Raw genomic sequence first — 18,336 nt, forward strand, 5'->3', positions numbered from 1 at the left:
CCCGCGTACCGAAAAAAAAAAAAAAAAAAACAAACTTTACCCACATGATTCCAGTTATTTTCTATGTGTACATACCCACACATACATGGTGTGCACACACAAAAGTACCAAACCATGTGCATAAAAACACTCACACATAAACTGGAAAAAATATATCAAAAAGTATATGATGATTAGCTCTAGTCAATGGTATCATCGATAATTTTTATTTTCTCCTTCGTATTTAAAATTTTTTCCAAATTTTTATAGTAAACCTATTTATGTTATAAGTGGGAATTAAGTTATTAAGATTAAAACATAGTTTTAAATTGAAGGCATCGCATAGAATTGTATAATTGAGTCATAAATATTCAATCAGTAAACATTTATTGATTATTTACTATGTGCCCTGCCCTGTTCTTGGTGCTGGGGATACAATAGGGATAAAACAGACAAATTTTCTCCCCTGTAGAACCTTACATCCTCAGAACAGATCACACAAAAACGTCTCCCTGAGACTCTACTGCCAATACAAGTATGTTTCAGGGGCTAAAGCAGCTAGCACTGAGTGGGAAATCTTATCCTAACTCAACTAACTCAGCAGGCGTTCTCTATCTGTGTGAACATTGGTTAACTGTGGACCACTCATAGATGAGCCATACATTTCTGTCCAAGTGGTCTGGTATCCGACGCCATAACGGAAGTTATGGGTGATTTAAGTCCAGACTCATCCTCTTTCTAAAATTCAGAGGTGGTAATCCTGATTTTCCAAAGCTTGGCATTTCAAGTGTCTGTAGCTTTATAGACGATTTATAGCATTTCTCCTACATGGTTTGTGCAAGTTCATTAGTAGTCTCAGATCTGCAAAGACATGCTTATTTACAGCCAATGGGGGCAAAAAGTACTTATTCTATCAACTCTGTGTCTTTTAAATAAATTCAGTAATATCCACATTCGTTCATCCACATTAGATTCTGAATTCTGGAGGAAAGGGACCCCGGAGGCTACTCTGAAGTTTGAACAGACACTAACTTAAACACATTAATTCTTAATAAAGACTCTAATGCTTCAGGATGATTAACGCTGGGTTACTCAGTACATAGTAGAGAACTGTGCACATTATCTGATTAACGACTTACCTGGGGTGGTATATAAATTCTCTTTTACAAATTTGTCCATACACGCTTTGCTAGTCGTGCTGAAAATCGCGTTTCCAGACTATTTACACAAAATAAAGATGAAGCTGCCAAAAAAAAGTGTTTTACTCTTGGTTGAAAGGATGTATGTATGTTATTGATTTGTATACTTTTGTATAGCAGTCTATGTTACTGGAAGGGTACAACATACTTATAATATGCATTTCTCTCTTTTGTGAGGATATAGTCATGGAAAGAGAATATTATCAGGGCTAGATCATTTCTACATCAACACATATATTGAATTTGTGAAGGAATGGCTTAGAGTAACATATTTTATTTGTTCTCTTTCCCTTTCTCAGAAAATAGATTTTCACTATTCTAGTTCATTCACCATTTTGTTTAATTAGGACACGTGCCCAATCATTAGGAGATCCAAGAAAGGTCCCAAAGTCTACACAGAGCTCAGAAGACAATCATCATTTGAGTTCCTAAAACCAGTATTTTCACCTTTTTTGAGCATCAAAATCTTCTGTAGAGCTTTTCAAAACAATTTCCTGGGGCTCATTCTCAATGATTACCGTTTTAATAGATTTGGCTGGAACCAAGGATTGCTATTTAAAACAAACAAATGAAACTCACATGGGTGATTCTGATATGTCCTGAAGGTAGAGAACCATGATCTTGAGATATAATAATAACTTCTCAATGATTTTAAAAATCATTTCAGAAAATTCATTGTTCATATAACAGAGTTTTCCCATATAACTTAAATATATCAATTTGGTTCACCTCAACCAATATTTATCGAGACTCTATTATGCACAGGTCACCTTCCTCTGATTGGGGAATACAAGGATATCTACAAATAAACGAACAAAAAAAACCCCAAAAAGCTATTGCACAATTACCTTAATAATTAAACTTCAAGGGAGAAGCTGGTAGGATCTGTAAGAGAGGGAAAAGGTGCTATGAGGGTTTGAAGGAGGGAAAGGCCTCATCACTCCCATAACATCTTTATTAAAGATGTATTTGAGATAGACATTGAAAGGTTGATGGGAATTTTGACAAGCAGAAGTTGCAGGGCAGGCCAGGGCAGAGCACTGCAGGAGGGAGGAATGGATAAATATGGAACAAACTGACCAGAGCTTCAGTAGAAAAAATAAAGTGGGAAAGTTCTTTTGGGAAATTGATTCCATCGGCAAGAACTCAGTCCAAGGAAATGAAATAAATTCCCTTCCCACTATAGGACTTAAAGAAAACTGATTTTCAAAGAAAGAGCTCAAAATAAAGGAACAGTAAACACAATAGAATTAATTGGGAAAAAAAGGAGATTGCAGTTAAAGAAATAAGACAAGGAATAAAACAACAATATTAGAAGCTATAATAAACAGAACACCATGCCTGAAATTTAATTATTATAATAAAGGTTTGAGATACAAGAGTTAGCGCAGAGGGCAAATATAAAACATTAAGATAGATAATACCATGTTTTGTTAAATCAAAGGTGCCATCAACTGTAAGACACACCATTATTTTATGTACCACTCAAAATGCAAAAATGCACTGCAAATTACATTATGATGCAAGGCTGTCTTATTTCTTAGAATTTTTGTATTTACTGAAAGAGCTCATTTAATCTTAGACATTGATGGTTTTACATCACATATCCTTCTGGTGCATACAAAAAGGATACATTATCAAGATATATAACCAGATAAATTAGTTAAGACATTCCTAGTTCTTCTCATGGTGTCGAATTGCTCCGAGTCCCTTTTCAACTCAGAGTTGTTGATGTCTGTGTTTTTTCTGTTTAATACTCAGTAACACAATGTAACACAGCATTACCTAATTGTGAGTGCTACCGCTTAGTAAGAAAATATGCCATTGAGTCATTCCGCCAGTGATGAATATTTGTTTCAAAGATAATCTAACATATACATGGCAGATGTACCTGAATTAATAATTCAAATAATAGATTTTTGAAGATGCATTCAAATTGTAAGGAAAAACTGTCCATGAAATAAGATATACTCTGACTGAGAAAAAAATATAGAGGGAATTTGGATATGAGAGAAATGCTGATTAAGGCATCACATTTCAGAAAAAGGCTGTATGGTGTATCATTGAAGTGTGTGGGGCTGGGAGTCAGACCCCCAGAGTTCAAACCACAGTTCTTCCAGTTACCATGTGTCTTCCCAGGCAATCTGTGCTACCTCTCTGGGGGCTCAGAGTGTACTCATCTCTCCGGGGTGTCGTGAGGATTAACCAACTGTCAGCAAGTGTGTCTCTAACTGTTAGGTGCCACTGCCATAAAAAACAATCACTCAGAGTTCCACTCTGGGAAACGTGGAGTAACAGGGACTGGATTGACTCTCCCTCCTGACACTGAAAAAATGGACCAACCATATGAAGCAAAGGTTTTCAAGACATTAGACCCCCGGGCAACGAACCACAGTGATCCCTGGGAGACTTGTAACAAGATGAGCCCTATCACTGCCCCACTTTTCTTCCTGGGGAGAGTTTCTAGGCTGCAGTGTAGAAGAGGGGACCCCAGGCCAAGCAGAGGGGTTTCCCTGAGCTGAGGAGATTGAGCTGGACATCCGGGAGGCCACGTGCCCAGAGGACACAGGGCGAAGGGCTGGAGAGGAGAGCGCTGCCTCAAGGTGGCTCTGGAGATCTGCAGGGCGCCCCCTCCTGTCTGCAGCTGAGTAGGGCAACACACGCACTAGAGGAAGGGACCCGAGAACCACTGAAAGGATTAGAGGAAATCATTTCTGAGGATCACAGAAGGCCAGAAATTGTCCCTGTTCCCAAGAGCCAGATGGGAAACCTCAGAAACCATGGGCCATCGGGTAGAGTGCTCTGCTGTCTCAGTCGTAGGAAAAAATTCCCTCTAGACTAAATGCTGCTCTGGGCCAGCCTAACAAAGTTTAGAAGCAAGACCCCAAATGTTTCCAATTTGTTCAATGTTTCCAAATAACTCCTTTGGTTACATGTCTGACCAAATCTGTTGCCTATTTTTTTCAGTTGAATTTTTTGTTTTCTATTACTGTTTTAAAAGTTCTTCATATATTTTTTTATCCAGTTTTATTGAGACATCATTGACATATGACGTTGTATTAGTTTAAGGTGTACAGCATAAAGATTTAATATCCTATATAACACAAAGTTTACCACTGAATGTTTACTCAATACCCGTCACTTCACACAGTTACAAACTTTTTTTCTTGTGATGAGAAATGTTAAGATCTACCCTCTTAGAAACTTTCAGATATACAATATATGTATTTTTGATACAAGACCTTTCCAGATACATGGTCTGCAAATACTTTCTCCCAGTATGTGGTTTGTATTTTTATCCTCTAAAGAATGTCTTTCAAAGAGGGCAGAAGTTCTTATTTTCATAAATTCCAATGTACACATACACACACAGTCACACACACACAAACGTTCATAGCAGCTTTATTTGCAATAGCAAAACTCTGGAAATGCCATCAACAGGTGAATGGAAAAATAAATGTTGGTATACGCGTACAATGGAATACAAATCAGCAATGATTCATATATGCAACAACATGGATGAATCTCAGAATAATTATGCTCAGTGAAAGAAGCCAGACCAAAAAACAGAGGGTACACTGTATGATTCCACTTATATGCAACACTAGGAACACAGGAAAACACGCAGAACAGTGGTTGCCAGGGAGGGGGAGGTGGGGACATGATGGAGCAGTTACAAAGGGGACAAGCACACATTTGGGGGTGATGAACATGTGTATAACCTGGGCTATGGGTTATGGTGATTATTTCATAGGAATAGAAATATTTTAAAACAACAAATTGTACGCTATAAATACGTACAGTTTATTGTATGTAAATTATACTTCCCCAAAAGCTCTAAAAATTAGTTCTTCAGTCATCTAAGCACAGAAACCGAGTACTAAAAATGGTGAAAAAGATCAAGCTATCCCAGAGGACATAACATCTATGATAATTTCTTTAAAAGAAAAAGTAAAGAATTGCAAATCGTTACAGATGTGATCGCTGTTATAGGCTGGTTTTGGGTGCTATTGGAACGTGACCTGGATCCAGCCTGAGCATCTGAGAACGGTGTCCCTGGAGAAAGCACATCTGGCTAAGATCAAGAAAAGTTTACTTTGTGAAGAGGAGTCAGAAGGGTGTTTTGGAAAGAAAGAGCATGTGCAAATGAGGTTTTCCTTTACAGTGAGCTCAAATTTGCTTTAGAGGAATGGTACCAGACCTCCGAAACTCAATTCAGATGTTTAAGGGCTTGGCCAAAGGCACACGCAGAAGTGACAAGGACTAGACAAAACCTAAACAGCTTTATTTGACCGATTTGATCAAGAAAAAAATCTGTATAATTTAACCATCTGAGCTGAAAAAAGGAAGAGTCATACTACCACTGGGAAAATACAAGAGATACATGCAGAAGTCTCCAAACATCTTTCTTTAAAAAACAAAAAAAACTTCCAACGGCTTAGCAAGTTCTTTTTTTTTTTTTTTAACATCTTTATTGGGGTATAATTGCTTTACAATGGTGTGTTAGTTTCTGTTTTATAACAAATTGAATCAGCTCTACATATGCATATATCCCCATATCTCCTCCCATCTTCCTCCCACCCCTCTAGGTGGTCACAAAGCACCGAGGGCTTAGCAAGTTCTTACTGGATAAAATCCAAACACATTTTCATGACATACAGAGCCTGCATCGTTTGCTCATGACCTACTTTTCTACAGGTATCATACAGAACAACTTCCGGTCACACCTTGGACTTTCAAATGCCTTTTGCTGTCTTCTGCCTTCGCCAGTACTGCTCCCTCTGTGGCAAAGCTTGCCCTCACCTTGCCCGGGAGCCACACCATCCACTGGATAAAGACTCCTCCACGGAGGGTTCATTGGATGGGGCCACCTGGGCCCAGGTTCCCTGCTATCTCTTGGCCAGCACAGAGGATGTGTTTCACCAAACCTGCCCACATCCCTGTCATTTTTCAAACCTCAAAAGAAATTATAAAAGAGAGATCTGGAAGTTAAGCACCTCAAAACTGCAGCATTTCATGGGTTGATGGGCAACAGTGAATTCCCCGGGAGAGAAAGAACGTTTTGGAAGAGCTGGAATTCACGCTGTGAAGCAGTGATTTTTAAACATTTTTAAAGATGGAGGCCTGTTTTTCACATGAAAAATTACTTGAGATTCCAACATATAATATAGATTAAAGTAGAACTTTATGAGTCAAAGTTTAATTTATAATTTCACATTTGTAAGGGCAATCAATAAGAAAAAGGGGGCAGTTTAGGGAAAACCACATTTTGGTACCTAACACATTTGAATATGTGTGCTTTTTTAAAGCACAATTTTATTAAAAGCCTTTAATGTGTTCTTTAAAAAGCCATTCAAACATTTGCAGACCGTGAAGCAGTCCTGAACCTGGCTTGAAAATGACTGCCTTAAATTGGGAGGAGTAGGGCTTAGACTGGAATCAACGGGCATTCAGGGAATTCAATGGTGTTGCTTGATTTAAGCCTGGGTCTTTCCAATTTTGAAACCCTGTACTCTTTCCATTGCATCACTGCTCCCCAGGCTTTGTGAATTCGCCCTGAGGAGTTTCAGACAAGCATTTGCCGTTCAGAGTCTCTAATTAACAGACCAGAAAATGCACTGGCAGAGGCAGGGGAGTGGAGGACCCCGACAGCTCTGCACTCTGCAGACTGCTTTGCTCTCCTGTGAGGCATGCCAAGCCCCAGTCCTGCAACCCTCCAGGAAAATGCATTTGATGAGGCCACAATGAGCTGGGCTTGGGCAGCTGAACAATGATAAAAAACGGAAGGTATTTGACTGCATCCAAATACTTTCAGGAACAGCCAGTCTCGAGTGCATTTGTGAGGTTCCTTCACTCAAAAAGAAGCAGAAGGTTCTAAATGGAGTGATTGTGCACAAGCTTAGGGGCAATGTGAGCCACAGCCAAACCACATGAGGATAATAGCCATCTCAGCATTGCGACTGGAGCTATGTAAAGCTAATACACACAGACGCTGTGGGCTTCAGCCTGTCTAAAAAGGCAGGGAGATTGCATGGTATATTAAATTCACTGAATTTTACAGCTAACATCTGGCCTCAAGGACAGCTGTGGTCAGGTTTAGTGAAAGACTTTAGTGAAAAATGGTAAAGTCGAAATATTTGAGCCTCTCCATTTGCACTAAAGCAATTTGTTAGTCGGTCGGTCTGCATTGAGGTTTAATATTTAGTAGTTTTATTTCACTTGAGGCAAGAGTAAACTTCTCAGAGTTAAACATCATCCCCTGGACTCAAGGGAATCTTATTCATGTAACGCTGTCTTTTCTGTTTGAGAAACATGTACTTTTATTGTTAAGAAATTATGAATGTTTCTCCTCACATCCCTTGAGTTTTACTTACTTTGATATTGCTAGGCACTTAATGATGAATAAACAGCGAATATAGAGAGTGTAGAATAATTAGCAACTAAGCCAGCCTCCTTGCACATCTGAGATTTTTGAATAAAAGCCTATTTAGCATAAATAAGAACTCTTACTCATAAGCATTGAAACGAAACTGGGATTTTCTATTCAGTCCAGAAAAGTTGCATCTTAGAGCTGTTGAGTTCATTTAGCAGTCTGTTTCTAATCTTTCAGAAAACACAACATGGATTTAATGTGACCCTGAAGGGTCTAAGCAAAACAGGGCTTGCCCTCTGATCTCCATTTGAAGCCTGTTGAATTAGCCCAAGCACATTTGAAATGAATCAAGATGGTTAACATCTGCCTCTCTTTATTAGAAAAATTCTCTTTTTATTATAAATAAACACTTTGTCCGGGTAAGATTGTAAATTCCATTAGGCCAAGGACTGGCGTTTCCTGAGCAACAAGATCACTGGGGCAGAAACACAAGGTATGATCTAAATCTCGCCAGAATCCATCAGTGGACACGGAGTAGACAAACAATTAGCTGGTCCATGGCGGGCTTTTGCTTTGTTCTATGTAACAGCTGATTCAGCTGCACGGAAGAGTCTTGGAACATGGTCTTGATTTTCCTGATTTACATCGCAACCAAATTGTGCAGAGGTGCTTGGGGCTCCTGCGAGAGACACACACCTCAGTCAGCACTTCACTAATGATCAGAACTCGGAAGAGGACCATCAATTGTTGCTTTGCCCTTCAACCTCCTCACTGATATCAGGGGATAAAGTAGATCCAGATGAGATCGTTTTGTAAAGGGCTGTGGGTATTAGAAAGTAGGACCTTGAAGAAGGGTTGGCCTTCTACCACCCGCCCCTGCCCCTCCACACACACACTCCATCTTCCATCTCCTTCTCCAGCTCTCATGAATGCACAGAATGTGGCTTTAGTGTAGCTCTTCAGAGCGACCGCACTGATGTCACTTACACCTCATTTAGTGGGTAAGGCATGATGGGTCCTATGAATTCAAGAGAATGATTTCCCACTAAAAGCTGGAAAAACTAAAAGCCTCTATTAGAAGTGAAGGTTTTTTGTTTTTCTTTCACACTTACCCTCTTACTCAAAGAAAACTGACTTGATTTGAACACTAAATTATTACTATGTGACTTCGGATATGACACTTCACTCCTTTAAAACTAATTCTCTAGTTCGAAAGTAATAGAACACTGACCTTTGAAGAATAATCTACACAAAATGTCTTCCTTTACGTTGTATAATTAGTGCCCTCAGGTAACCCTGTGTTGGAGACATGATCAGCCCATTAAACCCAGGAGGAAAAGAATGAAGGTCTGATATTTGCACTTGTGAGATACAGAATGGGACTAATGTCTAGGTCTCCCGCTTCTCAGTCCTGTGCTCATTTCAAAACACTAAATCCAAGACACCTAAAAACAAAACAAAAAAGACCCTGAAAACTGTCACTGTTCTGTTTTACGAGGCCTGACGGAAAGAAAGATATTTTGGTTTTAGTATATGTCAGGCTAGGTACCTACATCAACCCACTGAAAACAAACAAAAATGCTGGAGGAAAAATTTTTTTTTAAATCTTGTTAAAATAACCACTCAATTGTTGTGATATAAATTCCCTGAGGGAAGGGACTATTGCCTGTTTCTTACCCTGCTATATCCCCAGAACATAAATAGTAGCTGATTTATTGCAGGAAGTCCCCAAATATTTGTTGAATAATTAATTTGGTGAGCTAGCAAAAAAAAATAATGAATCCTTAGGCCAAAATCTAAGTGAAGGTGGAAACCTGGAGAAGCAAGCATAGCGTTTCATCCAGTATTTTTACCTTAAGAAGATTTGCAAAGCTTGACCATTTAAGCTTTTATGATCCTATGGGGTGTGGAGGCCAAAAAATAAAGCACAAGTATAAGACAATAAATAAAAATCCCAATATAGCACATCAGACATTATGGCAAATGTAAATAGACCAAATAATCCAATTAAAATGCTAGAGTTGTTGGGCTGGATACTTTAAAATCTGACTCTATAAGATATGTGTTTATAAAAGGCAGGTTCCCAACAATAAGGACACAAAAGGCTAAAAGTAAAAGGATGGAAAATATGAATCATGAAATATTAATGATAAAAACAAAAGCCACTGTATGTTAATAATATACAAGAGAGATCTTAGGGAAAAAAGTTTTCCTAGATATAGGTTACTTTTAAATTATAAATGATTTAATTTACCAGTAAGATATACAGTAACAATTCTAAATGTATACGCACCAAATGACATAGCTTCAGAAGCCATGGAGATGCAGTAATGTTGCCAAGAAGAACAGTGATGGCAGACCTTAGACCTCTCAGCAAAATTCACTCCTAGACACAAAAGACCCAGCCTCTTACCCTGAATGCAATATATATGTATTTAATTTTATAGCATAATTGAAAAGCAATCCATCAATGGCCGAATAATTTGTGTTATGTTTATGTAATGGAATACTACAGAGTAGTGAAAATGAATAAACTACAGCTTGATACACAGAAAAATCCCAAAAACATAATGGTAAGCAAAGTAATCAAGTCAGAGAAAGTACATGCAGTACTGCTTCAGAAACAGACCAAACTAAACAAAACAATACTTGGATACATTCAAAAGTCCTAAAGAAACGCACAGCAATGATTATTACGAAAGTCAAGATAGTGGTTACATGTGGTGGGGAGATAGGAGCAAAGCACAGAGGGGGTATCTAAGAAAATGGCACAGTCTCAATGGGTGTTGAGTTCTCGGGTATTTGCTGTCTCACTTTTAGCAAGCTATTGAAATAGAACATATATACACAAAAGTGCACAAACAGAAGTATTCAGCTCAATGATTTAAGCTAAAGCTCCCAGTGCACCAGCACCAAAACTTTCCTCCATCTGAATCACTAGCTATCCTAACGAAGAAAACGGTAACAAGTGAAAATACACAAAATAAGGAATGGCAAGTTGCTAACTCCCTCTCAAAGGTAACCCTATTCTTACTTCCAACACCATTGATCAGTTTTGCCTGTTTTTGAACTTTATATAAATGGAACTACATAGTATATACTCTTTTTTTTTTTCTGGCTGCTTTCCCTCAATATTTTGTTTGTGAAATTGATCTATGTTGTTCCATGCGTAAATAGTTTGTTCATTCCCTGATTTACAGGCCTACTTTTTTTTTTTTATTGCACTTAGCTTTATTGTGTCACATAGATATTGCATTTTTTACAAAGTGAACTTTTGTGGCAACCCTGCTTCTAGCAAGTCTATCCGCACTATTTCCCAACATCATTCACTCATTTCATGTCTCTGTGTCACATTTTGGTGATTCTTGCAATATTTCAAACTTATGCATATTTATTATAGTTCTCTGTGATCTTTGATGTTACTATTATAATTGGGTTTTTAAAATATTTTTAATTAAGGTATGTACATTGGTGTTTTTTTCAGACATAATGCTATTGCACACTTAACAGACAACAGTACAGTGTAAGCATAAATTTTATGTGTACTCAGAAATAAAAATTTCACGTTACTCACTTCATTGTGATATTTGCTTTATTGTGATGGTCTGGAACTGAACTCACAATGTCTATGAGGTATGCCTGTATTATTTTAAAATCATACATACGTATTTTATACAAAGATATACGCATATGCTTTATTTTACAGTAAAACAAGTGAAAATAAAACTCTGAAAGATCAGATTAAGTAGTTAGGTAGATGCTGTTACTCTTTGCAGGTCCCTTAAAGTTGTAAATCCTAAGTATCCAAATATTTTAGACATTAAATATTTCCAGAGAGGCTGGAATGAAAGTCATTTCTCAAACACCTCAATCTTTCTACTTTGGCTGCCAAGTCCAGACCAGACACAGGGATGACAAATATGGACTCTGTCAAGTAAGTTCACCTAAAGTGTTTATAAGACCAAAATTCAAACAGCAAAAACAAAGAAGTGCTCACTCAGCCAGATTTCTGCAGCAGATCTGCTTCTGGCAAAGTTATGGAGCTGGTAAATTGTCTCAGTCACATGGCTCTTACAACCCTCAGCCCCCCTCACACACATACATACACCTGTTTGTCCTTTTGCCCTGTGCTTTCCTTTTTGATCCGTAAGTCCCACCCCTGCACCATGCTTCATGCAGATTTCTCCATGTCTGATGAAAAAGAATCTGATAAAATAATTCACAGTGGAATGTGAAAAAGGAGGGTTTATTCTATATTTCTAGAGGCTGTCTGCGTTTAACAAGGGCAATGGTAAGGGAAAAGTTACCACAAAGGATCAGCCATGGTGATAGAATACTGGGGGAGATTTTGGATGAGTTTTTTACATTACATCAGGATGGCATTACCTTTGTTTTCTTGCAGTGAGCAGACCCAAGACCCTCTGCCCTGGAAGGTTTTGTCTATTCTAAGCAAGGGGACTTCTGAAGGCAAGAAGAAGCCTTTAACTATATCCCTCTGGCCCCCAAACCAGAAGCCACAATTCAAAGATGAAAGCTAATCTTCACAGCAGAAAAAATTTTCTTAGCTGCTGCCACTGAAAAAGCTAGAAGTCAACCCTAGCAGAGGCCATGATGGGAAAACATCCAAGTACTGTCTGTTCTTCTGACCAGGCTGAGAAATGCCTGGAAATGCCTGCATCTTTAGTTGTGTTTGAGGGTGGAGATTTATTGGTCTAGTAGGAAACAGGCTTGGAGACAGCTGCTTGAAGTTAGAGCAGGGCTCAGCTGTAGCTAAAGCTCTTTCCCTGAGGATGTTACCTTCAATCTATTCTTCTCTGGGGGTGGTGTTCATACTTCCACAAAGGTGACCTTACTTTCTGATTTGCCTCAAAGAGTTCTGGTTTATGCCTGCTGTCTTGGAACCCCCTTTGGTTTTGCATTTGTCCTAGATTTTTCACTTTCTAACAAGTTATAAGTAGTAGTAGATGCATTAATGTATCTTTCCACTAGGTTGGGTGTAAGGCTGGACACACTTCTACTTTTTATCTCCAGCTTCTGCCATGGTCTCATCTAGGAGTGGAGGAGGTGCATGATTAGTGACCAGAGTTCTCACGTTATGGCCTGGTTAGAGCAGAAAGACAATCAGCGATAAACTTGTCTCTTACCTCAGATTTTCCCACATGAAACTCTTCTCTTGTGAGACAGCATGCAGGATGGTGGCTGGCAAACTAGTCTGGTCAGACATCAGTGGTTAAAGACAACTCACTCCTTTCGGTTTCAGGGAAGCATTCTGGCCACCTGGTATACCAATTCGTGGTTCCTTGGTCAGCATTGTAGACTACAAGGCACAAGAAGTCACAAGGCCGGGGCTTCCCTGGTGGCGCAGTGGTTGGGAATCAGCCTGCCGACGCAGGGGACACGGGTTCGCGCCCCGGTCCGGGAAGATCCCACGTGCCGCGGAGCAGCTAGGCTTGTGAGCCATGGCCGGTGAGCCTGCGCGTCCAGAGCCTGTGCTCCGCAACAGGAGAGGCCACAGCAGTGAGAGGCCCGCGTACCGCAAAAAAAAAAAAAAAAAAAAAAAAAAGCCACAAGGCCACTAGTCAGATCTTACACTTAGTAAGTGGTTGAACTGGGACTCAAACCCAGATGTATTTGTTTTGAAAACTCATGCTCTTAAACATACTATGGAACACTCCCTCATTTTCACTAAAGACAATGACAAAAGACTCAGCCTCTCTCTCTCTATTCCATGTTTCTTCCTACATGAATTTCATGTCCTTGTGGTCAGTTGCACCACCATTTCAAGTTCATGGCCACATGCCAACTGATGCACTTTAGTGGCTGAAAGCTGATAGGAAAATCTTACAACTCTGGGCATTTGTGCAATTACAATTTCCTACTAATTCTAGGAACAAAGTTCCAATTCTCCCAGTAATAGTTATTGACAACTCCTTTGCTAGTCTTTGATTAGCTCAGTCTTCACCTAAGCAATAATTTAAAACACTCACAACTTCTCTCAAGCCCTCTATCCTACACTTACCCTTCTTTCCAAAGGTGACCTTGTATTCTATAACATTTTTGGAGGATATTGAGGGAATTGGCTATGAATTTCTCAATCTTTAGATATCACGTTCTCCTTCCCACCCAGTTCTTCCCTCTGTTAACAGCCAAGATATCCACTTGATCCTCTCTGCCTTTGTCGCCCAAAGACCTGACTCCATTTCTTATCACTATAATCTTTTTGCCTTCAACCTATTCTACTCTACTGTCTCATTTCTTTTGGTTTATAAACTTGATAACATCTCCCTCATCAAAATAAAAACAGAAACAAGCAAAAACCCTAAAACTGAAAAATTCCCTTAACAGTATCCCTTTACCCTTGACTTATCCTACTTCTTCTCTTGTAAGTCAAAGATCCTGAAAAAGTTGAATACATTTCCTCACTAAATTCTTTCACTGCCCATTCTCATCTCAAAGTCTCATAATATAGCTTCCACCCTCACGAAAACCCTAAAACTGCTCCAGAAAAATAAATCACCAACTCTCTCCCCATTGACATTTCAGTAAAAAATAATTATCTTTTGCTATTACGGTCCTTGGTTTTCTGCATAATTTGATTCAGTTTACTATTATACTTCTTGGAACTCTGTGTAGACCTGGGTTCCTGTGGCCATGACTTCCTGATATTCCCTCTCCCTCCAAACCCACTACGTTTTCTCCCTCTTTATTCCCATCTGACACATCCTCCCCAAATCTGAGCATTTCTTCTCAGTCTCCTTCTTGGGAACATCTGTGTTCCCAGGATTCCCAACTTGGCTGCAATGGTCCTCATTCGATTGCTGTCCCAGGGCAATTCCACCCACACTCAAGTTTATCTGCCACCTATGGGACACTGACCCCCAAACTGTCTTTCTCACCTTGACTTTTCACAGGCACATCAAATATGTATACCTACCTGCTCCCTGAAATATGTAACTTAGTTGTCTCACAGATACCTCACAGCTCAAAGGGTCCAACATGCCTCATTATTTCCTCTAAAACTTATTCCCTGTAATTCCTCCCCCACACACTTTTTAAAATAAATTTTATTTTATTTATTTACTTTTGGCTGCATTGGGTCTTCGTTGCTGCGTGCGGGCTTTCTCTAGTTGCAGTGAGCGGGGGCTACTCTTCGTTGTGGTGAGTGGACTTCTCATTGAGTGGATTCTCTTTGTGGCAGAGCACGGGGTCTAGGTGTGAGGCCTTCAGTAGTTGTGGCAGGCCAGCTCCACAGTCCAGCCTGTGAGCTCCATAGTCCAGCTCAAGGGCTCTAGAGTGCAGGCTCAGTAGTTGTGGCGCACGGGCTTAGTTGTTCCCCGGCATGTGGGATCTTCCCGGACCAGGACTCGAACCCGTGTCCCCTGCACTGGCAGGTGGATTCTTAACCACTGCACCACCAGGGAAGTTCCTCCCCACCCCCCCCTTTTTTTTTTTTATCATAGCTCCAGCCACTTAGGCCAAAAACCTGGGATTCCTCTGAGAGTCTCCCCTCCATTCACTATCCAATGTCCAAAGAATCATGAAAGTTATCCACTTTTTATCCTAAGTGTTTTTCAAAATGCTTCTCACCTTTTATATCTCGTATTCTCAGGCTCTCAATCCCTAACTTTTCTCTTGCTTCTCCTCTTATACTCTCTTTGCTCCATGCTGTTAGCTTGATGCTAACATTTCACTCAACTTATCAAACAAAACTTTTCATGGGTTCCCTATTGATTGCAGGATCAACTCCAGGCTCCCAAGATGGCAGACGTAGCTCTCCGTGGTGTGCAGGCTGACGTTAAATGCACACAGAAGCGCCGTTTTTCCCTGCTGATGTGAAATTTGAACATGCATAAACCAGCAGCAAGGTGATGTAATCCCATCCAATTTTCACAGATAATATCCAGGGTAGAAATGTTTCCAAACCACAGCTGAAAGACACATGTGGTTTTATTCGGCATGAAATTCAGCAAGTAATTAATACTCAACTCTGTCATGCTCCTGGAAGCAGGGCCACTCTTGGGGTTTTGGAGGGTGAGAATTAGACCCCCACCCTGGTCTATACAGACTCCCTCTCTTCCACCAGGGAAGGCTAAAGCTTCTCATACCTACTGCTACGTAATTACACACCTGTGTGGTTGCTTCTTGGGGTGTATGGAGGAGCGTCAAGGATGCTGGATGGTTACACAGAGAGTGCCCTGAATCAAGACTGTTTCAGGGGCTACCTGAGGCTGTTTCCGAGGCTGATTTCTCTTCAACAGTGCCCAGCAACTGTACACAGCTAAAGACATCTAGAAAAAAACGAATCAACCTAAGGGTTTATAATATACTAAATGTGTCAAATGCTAGAAAAGTTCACCTTTAAGACCAACTAAAGGAAACCACGGGAATAAACTACAGGAGTAGCCAGGCTTCAGCAAAATGAATGTGAGAAAAATCTCATCTGGAAACCTCACTTCAAGAGCATTTTTATAAACACTTGCCATAACCAATGTTATGGTTTTCCTTCTGTCCTTTCCCTTGTCCCTTCTCCTACTAGACATATTCATTTCCTACTTAATCCTGCCTTGAATCTCTCTCCAATTCTGCTTGATAATAGACACCAGTTTTAATACTTTTTTGGCTTTCAATCTTATATTTTTTTAATATTTTGGGGACCTCTTTGAAAAACAAAAGTATGAAGAAAAATGTAACTACAGTTGAAGTTATGCTGATAATTCAGGGAATTCATGTACCAGCCCCATCCCAACAAAACACATTCATTAGTCCTCATCGGACCTATTATGCCTTCAGATGACAAGCTTCAAGTATTTGAAGAGAGCTCTCAAGTATCTCTTTCTCCTCTCTACCTCTGACTTGACTTATGCAAGTCTTTCCTCACTTGCCATGTTTTTCTCCCAAATTGAATCTGTTCATTTTCCCTCTTTGGGGATGTGCTGAATTGAGTTTGGCTCTATGGGTTTGGTATGAAACATGCCCAGTAGGATAGGCCATTGCCTCCTCTTCATCATGACCGTAGTTCAGGAAAAGTAGACCCTAGCACTTGCTTCCTCGGCAGCTCCATGGCAGACTCACCCAGAATGTTCCAGCAACTAAAATTCTGAGGATGTTTCTTGATATACTGATGCTAAGTTGCATTTCTATCAAGCTCCACTTGTTGGGTCTATAGGTAATACATGGCAAGGCCCAGTCAACTATCACGCAAGGTAGCAGATTAGGTGAGGACAGGACCTGAAATCAGAGTTCCCCATGAGAATGAGAGAGGTATTGTGTTGGAACCAGCTGACAATGCAAGAGACGGTCCAGGTTAGCTGCCACCACATGGTACCCTTCAGTAACTCATCCACCATTGTAGACGGGCAGCTGATACCGAGACTATGATAGAATCTCAGCCAACCAAAGGAACTAAGCACTTGGAAAGTGCATTCATTCATTCATTGAATAAACCAGTTTTCACTGTGCTCCTACTAAGGTCTAGGCTCTGTGCTAGTGCCTGGAACATAACGGAGAGAAAAACAGATACGGTCCTACCTTCCTGGAACGTCCTGTGTCGCGGGTGATTCAGTCACGATGGTATAACCCTTGAACTATGAAGGTTAGAACAAAGTTTTAGAGAGAACTTAGAAGGGCATCTAATATACTTTGAGAAGTAAGGGATCAAGAAAGGTTTCTAAGGGCAGTGACATCAATGCTGATTTGTAGATGCAAATGGGTGCTAGCCAGGTGGTATGTGTGTGTGTGTGCACGTACACTGGGGTTGAGGGGGTGTCCGTGTGGAGAGGGCCAGTAGAAGAGCGGACACCTGGAGGAAAACTGGTGGTGAAGAGCAGCAGAGAGTAAAACATCAACAGATGCTATGAAAGAGGTCGGAAGGGCCCAAAACTCCTTTGACACGATTTTGCGAACTTTACACTTTACTCCAAAGGATTTTTTTTTAATCAAGGCACAATCAAAGCAGATGTGGGTCCTGGAGCAGTGCCAGTGGAAGTCTGGAGCATTTTTCATCTTAGAGCAGGGCCACCCCTCTGAGCTGGCTGGGGAACCCCCCGTAGTTAGGGGAACGGGGGCCCAGAGAGCCAGCAAGTTCCAGGCCTGCCCTAGGGGCCAGCTGGCTACTTGGGAGGTGAGACCAGAGCACAGAAGACGCTTCTTAAACATCTACCGCCTTGTCTCTCCTCTGCACATTTGCCCCTCTTGCCCTCAGAGTAGCAAAGAATGTTGGTCCCTTGAGCCTCCTTTTCTTGATCTGCTTGTCCTTAGCGGAGGAGCAGGGGTGAGGCCCAGAATGAGCTCAAGGCCAGGGGATGACCCGGGAATAAGTAAGTGTACTAATAGCTTTTTGCCAAATCTCACTCAGGCCTATGCAGCATCCCAGCTCTACCTGGGGTTTCTCAAATCCATGCAGAGAACCTGAAACTCTTAGTGGAACATCTGGGTTGCAGGGCTGTGCGTGGCCCACCTTGTCCTCTGGGTGCCCTGGCCCTGCGGTGAGAGGCCGTCTAGGTAGCTACATGAAGCCGGCAGCCACTGAGTCTCTGTCTTCCTGATTATATTCCCAGGGGGAGGACTGAATTGTTGAGTAAACGAACAGTCTCATGGGAGCAGAAGGAACAGGTGGGACTTGTCTCTTAAGAAAACTTCTCATTAAATCAACAAGCTTTTCGGTGTCTGTTTAAAGCCTGCTAGACGTGATGCGCAGAAAGGAAGAGCCATTTGTGCTTTGGCATGTGAGCTCCTAGGAGGTGGGGTCTGCAGGCCTCTGGGATGCAGTTAGCCACATCCTTTTTG

The sequence above is a fragment of the Delphinapterus leucas genome, chromosome 9, assembly GCF_059928025.1.
Source record: "Delphinapterus leucas isolate spDelLeu-1000000601 "Yukka" chromosome 9, BTC_Dleu_Yukka2, whole genome shotgun sequence".
Lineage (NCBI taxonomy): Eukaryota > Metazoa > Chordata > Mammalia > Artiodactyla > Monodontidae > Delphinapterus > Delphinapterus leucas.